Source organism: Rosa rugosa, chromosome 1 (assembly GCF_958449725.1).
Source record: "Rosa rugosa chromosome 1, drRosRugo1.1, whole genome shotgun sequence".
NCBI classification, from domain to species: Eukaryota; Viridiplantae; Streptophyta; class Magnoliopsida; order Rosales; family Rosaceae; genus Rosa; species Rosa rugosa.
Window position 1 is genome coordinate 29583939 of NC_084820.1, and position 6261 is coordinate 29590199.

The following is a 6261-nucleotide window of genomic DNA, read 5'->3' on the forward strand; positions in this document are numbered from 1 at the left end:
CCCGTGTACGCCCGACCTCAACTAATTTTGCCTGCAAACTGGCCATTTGAAACCGAATGGCCCAGGGGAAATAGAGGTGGCAAACGGGCCACTAAGCACGAGCACGGCACGGGCCCGACACGCTTAAAAGAGGCCCGGCACGGCCCAAGCCCGTTAGTGGCCCGGCACGACCCGAGCACGTTAGAATAACGGGCCGGGTTGGGCCTAGGAATATTGGTCCATTGGCCCGGCCTGGCCTGAGCCCATAATGGGCCCGGCACGGCCCGAGCACGACATATTGTGGGCCGGCCCGTTACAAATAAAAAATTTCATTTTGTTTTTAAAAATATTTAAAAACCACAATGATGAGATTTGAATATTAGACCTCTTTATTTAAAATCTCATGACAATTCCACCAATACTATTTCTTTATATTGTCAAAATAGTGAAATAAAACATTATATCCTTGTTTTGACATAAAGTATTTTTTCTAATCTCATAACAATACAACTATAGAATGAAGGAAAGAATAATATGATACTAAATCTTCATTATATTAATAAAGATTAATCTCACAATAATATACTACAAGCAATATATTTTGAGTTATTTTTTTTCTTTCTTTCTTTCTTGTAGACTACAAGTTGTAGTGGAATATAAAAAATATTAGAAAACTAATCTTAAAAAGCTAAGATTAAGAAAAATATTGTAGAACTTAATTTATTTTAATTTTCTAAATAGTTAAATAAAATTAATTTTTATTTATTCAAATTAAGATTTTAAAATTGTGCTTTATAGTGGGTAGGCACGAGCACGGCCCGGCACGATATGGGCTCGGGCCATGGGCCGGACCGGGCTTAATGTTTAAGTAAATGGGCCGGCACGAGCCCGACACGATAATAAATGGGCCGGCCCAAGCACGGCACGAAGCACGACTAGGCCCGCTTAAAATGGGCCGGGTCGGGCCGGGCCGGCCCGTTTGCCACCTCTAAGGGGAAAGTATTGAAAAACACGTTAGTGTGAGTGGACAAAAATAAATAATCAATATAATTTAAAAGAAGTAAACTTGAATACTTTCCCACGTATTTAAACTTATAAAGCCTCGATGCATGCAACGTTTATAAAACGTATTTCTTTAAACTCAAAATCTCGTGAAAACATACCAGCCCCGCTGATTAAGAGAAATCGGACTAGCCCCGCTAGTCAAGTAATAATAGGATATGGGGAAGAAATATCACCATACAGGTAAAGGAGCCCCTTAGGCTCTACCTACCCTCGACTGCCAGTCACACATAGGTTGTGTGAGGAGGAGAACTAATAACCTCGATTACCACTCACGTGAAGAGGATAATAAATCACCTCGACTGCCACTCACAAACACAAAGTAAGTGAGGAGGAGACACAATCCAAACGACCCGAGTATGGTGAGGAAAACAATCGAAAACCAGTAAATCCATAAAGCTTCCCCAATATCTCACGAGAAAAATAAGTATATTCCAATGACGTGGCCCCGCACGCCAAAATATTCTCAAAATCATAACAAATAGGCGAGATCAAATTATAAATCGTAACTCAGAAACAAAACCAAATCCACAATCATTAATAATGCATTCGCAATGCCAAAACCAAAACTCCAAAAGTCGATGAGTAAATAAGAAAAATATCTCCATTGAAATCCCATTTCGAAAATCTTTTAAAAATCTCAAATCGACGAATAGAAATATAATATATAATTCCAGAAATCACATCGGAAAAATAATTCGTCAAAAAATCATTATAAATCGTAAATTCAAATTCGAGCGTAGAAAACTCTCGTTCTAAAATCATGATGAAAAATCCGATCAATATTCCAAATATATATTCCAAAACCAAATAATATCCGAAACTAAAAATAATATGCTCGACAAAATATTATGATAATTAAATAAAGCATTAATTCAAGAAACAACGCATGCATCAACATTTAAAACAAAAGTGCACTCACAGTACTATATAGGTGACTACGCATACGGGTTTCTCCGTCGAGCGGTAACTCGGTATAGCGCCCTGTACACAATTATATTCCGTGAACAACAATTCGACAATTAAATACGATTCCAAAATCAATCCTCTTCAATCAACATCTCCATTTCCTTCAATTCAACCCAAACTTTACCACCAACACCATTTCATTAATTTACAAGTTCTAGGGCAAACTCGAGAGAAATCCGACGGTCAGATTCTCATAAATCGATAATCAAAATTCTAAATCATCGAAAATTAGAAATCAATTCAAAACTTCTCCAATCTTCACCAAATTCACATATATAAGCTCTAGATCAAAAATATGATTTAACTAACTAAAACAGAACCCATAACATTGCCATACGCGCCTCCACGCGCGACCTATAGTGGCCCACGCGCCGCCGGTCAACTTCACCTCCGACTACCAAATTTAGCCACAACATCTACTCAACAAGCCTAACACTTTTCTCAACTACAACAAGTTCCAATTTTACCTTGAAGTGCTCGAATTTGGCCGGTGAAATTTTTTCAGAAATTTCAAAACCTTAGAATCGGGTTTTTGCTTGATTCTTCCTCTACAATGCAAATCGATGCTTGAAGCTTGAGGGGAAATGTCAAATTGCTCGAGGCGCTCCTATTGGACTTGGTTTGGTGACCGGAGATGGCCGGAATTGAAAGAATTGCCGGAAAACCTCCAACTGCTACAATAAACTTCAAGTCGTCGAGATGAGATTGATAGTTAAATGCAAGAAAATGATAATATTTGGTTATGGATCAAAATGCAGAAAGGCTTGCAAGCAAAACTCTTATGTGGAGGGAATAGGGAGGTTAGGTCTTTTTAGTTCTGATGATTGGAGTCCACTACAAGATGATCCCCAACCGTCAGTATTCTTTGTGCTATATTGAATAAAATTTCCAGTCGACCTTTGGGTAGTTTGGAATTGACTGTCTTCATTTAATACAGCTTATAGACTACAGAGGAATTCTTCACACTATCTCGTACTGTACTGCTTAGATTTAATCTAAAAGCGTTTACAATGGCATTGGGATTTTCAAGCTGACGACTGGATATATGCTTTGGTAAGCTGCACAGATCATAACTTTAGTTTTTTGGTTAGTAATTATGGCAAGAATAGGTGTGGAAGTACATTTTGCGAGTTAAATTTGAAATTGCAAGTGACTTATCTTCTGAAGATGTATTCAAGTCTATTTCTTCATACATATTCCTCTATATAAACAACTGCTTATTATATTATATTAAAATTGTTGACTTTCAAATACTCTATGCATTGGTAGACAGTGAGGAAACAAAAAACAGATAGTTAAAGAGAAACATTTAAGATTTTGCAATTGCAAACATTGGTAATTTCAACTGTACATGCTTGATCAATTGCAAATATTAGTATATTCTTATCCATGTCAAACTGAAGTCATTTGCATTTTTCTATTACAATCCAATCAATTTCAAGGGATGTCATCATAAGATCATTCAACTGTAGTCCAGCTAGAGAAATTGAACCATCTGCAAAACAGCATTTTATGTCAGAGGTTTATCTAGCAGTGAGAATGCACCACCAAGAAAACTCTGCACACATTGATGGATTGATGAGGTTCTTACTAAAGCAAGGCATTTTGCTTCACGTATCTCAGGTAGTTTCTCATTATTTGACCTTTGTAATCTTTTGGAGGGGCTTGATTATTCGATTGCTTGCTAGTTTGCGCAACTATAACTTTGGCACATACATTATTTTCTTAATGACTTAATCTTTTCGAGGTATAAAGAGAAGTTAATTAAGAGTGGACGTGTCCCTGAATTCCATTCCATGGAAACACTGGGGATGACCCTAAATGGCTTGTAAACATTGAACAGGTAAACTCCTGACATATGTAAAACTTGAAGATTAGCAGTTAGTTCAAATTAAGCTCCATATATATTGCTTTTAACTTTCTGGGTCCGTTCAATGTACTAAGGTCGTTGCCTAGTAAAGCAGACGAGGCATATCTTCTAGTGTCTGGACTTAAATCAATTGTATTTCAGGATGCTATGGGAGTTTGTGATCATGAGCCGTCACGCGAGGAAGTTTGACACCAGATTGTTTCGTTGGTTATATATTTGTACCTAGGTTGTGCTTTTGTCAGTTAAACTGGTTCAACTTGCCTTCATCATGTATACTTGTACGGCTATATCACTCTCTTTTTCTCCTTTTGTAGGAAGGAAAATATTTAAGGCAACTAAATAGTGGTGAAATTGATACTTACATCATTCATCATCAGGATTGTGATGATATTGTTTGTGGCTAGTACCCAAGACTGTTCTGTTATGCCATCTAGAAAGTAAGAACAAATGGTCTCATTTTTGTGATGATGTTAAATCTGTCAGAGTCCATCCTAATAGATTCAGCTAGAACATTATTTCCATTTCTTTTGACAGTCGAACTACTTAATAGTTAAAGCTTCTTGGTTCCACTAATTGTTGTGTCGCTGATGTTCTATTGTTTTACATGGACAGTAAATTTTCCGCACCAGCACTTTCCACTGAACTGAGTGAATGTGCAATGATCTTCAGAGACATTTGAAAGCTGTTCTTTCTGTGATTCATCTTGCTGTCCCTACCGGATCCTCCTCTGCTCTTCTATCCCCAAAGTTCACTTGGTGATGGTAAGTCTTGACCAAACGTGTAAAACTTTTATCTTGTTTAATAGGTGATGAGAAATTTGCAAGTCTACAGGCTACCAAGAAAAAAAATGCTTTGAAAATAAACTTACCTATAATAATTTTTGGTTTTCTGTCGAAAACAATTTGTTCTCAATTTTCTTTTGCTCAAGAAACTTTTGAAAGGGAATATGTTAACATTGAACAACTATCCTGCTTTTCTATGCAAGACACCGAGTTGATTTTTGAAATCTGTCCTTTGTAGTGGTGCTGAAAACCTATACAGCAATTGCACAATACATGCGTAGAGGTGAAACTAAATTGGAAAGCAAAGCTACATCTTCGTTTGGGAATTCTTTTTATGCCTATCTCACTCTAGTATGGTGGTAAACCTCAAACTGCGGAAAACCAAAGTTGTTCTGCCAGACTCCTTTATGAGTAAACTGATCTCTTCTCTTGAGGCCTCTGTTGTGTTCCTAGAGAGGAAATTATGAACCCAGCTATCACTCAATTGGACATAAAATTAGACAAAGTACGTTGCTGGCTACGTCTCATCTCATAGTCTGTAGTTTGCTGTGGAATTAATCAAAGCAGAAGATTTCTGCGTTGGTTCAGCCTGTGAACCATTAATTATTTGCTTAGGTCATCAAATGCTTTGTAAATAGATGATTTTGTGATGTGGATGAAGAGCATCCTGATTGATTTGCTTGACCACCCACAGGTCCAGGCTGATTATTTCTGTTGTATATCTTATGAATAACTTAATAAAGTTTGAGGTATTTCATGAAAAAATGAAAAGAAGGCTTTTTCTTTACTTATTGATCCAAGTTGTACTGGAAATGTTGCATCATATATACTTTATTTTCCTCTCTAATATTGTTGGGTTTGAATTTGCAACATCAAACTGGTAACTTTAACAAAGTCAAAACTTAGATTTGCAGTTAGTTTAAAGTTCCATAATATATTGCTTTTAACTTTCTACTGAAGTTGCTTGGTTTACATATCTTCTGAATAACTTGATAAAGTTTGAGGTATTTCAGGAAGAAATGAAAACAATGGTTTTTCACTTTTTCTTGACTTATTGATCCAAATTGTACTGGAAAAAAAAATGTTACATCATATATAATGAAACAAACAACTGGGATATTCTTCCAATCTTGTAGTCCTATGGAGATCTGGAAGATGAGAGCGTCATCTGTCCACCTTTCACCTTTGGTTATATTGGGTTCAGTGTTCAAACAGCTTATGCGTTATGCAGGTGCAAATATAACCTTTTTCTTTACTTCTAGCAACCTCCAATTTTAGATGTGCATGGAGTAATTCATATTATTGACCTAGTCAGGGGCGGAGCTAGTATGGCTGCAGAGTACGCGCAGCTGCACACCCACACTCTTTAGTTTGTTTCATTACTTTACATGTCTCATGTTTTAACAGTTTACTCCTTCAGTTTTGTTTTTTCTTTAATTCTACTTTTGCAACAAGGAGCTCTACTGCTCTGTTTTCTTTCTTGTTGGTTTTCTAATTATTTCTCGGTATCAAATTGATTTTGACCTTTCTCTTCTCTCTTTGGTTTCTATTGGTGCTTCATGATATGCTAAAAGCAAGCGCATAATTTAACCCTATAAG

At 36.7% G+C, this 6261-nt stretch overlaps 1 long non-coding RNA gene across 9 annotated transcripts; it reads left to right on the forward strand.

Moving 5' to 3' along the window:
* The first annotated feature begins 2719 nt into the window (after positions 1-2719).
* On the forward strand, positions 2720-5449 carry LOC133724572 (uncharacterized). 9 transcript variants are annotated; one of them, XR_009853772.1, is made up of 8 exons: positions 2720-2864; positions 2948-3063; positions 3453-3633; positions 3758-3853; positions 3955-4106; positions 4195-4317; positions 4493-4641; positions 4901-5449. It is a non-coding gene; the product is annotated as an uncharacterized LOC133724572 (long non-coding RNA). The 9 variants fall into 9 exon arrangements; XR_009853770.1 differs by having other exon boundaries at positions 2721-2864; positions 4022-4106; XR_009853771.1 differs by having other exon boundaries at positions 2721-2864; positions 3766-3853.
* Positions 5450-6261: the final 812 nt, after the last annotated feature.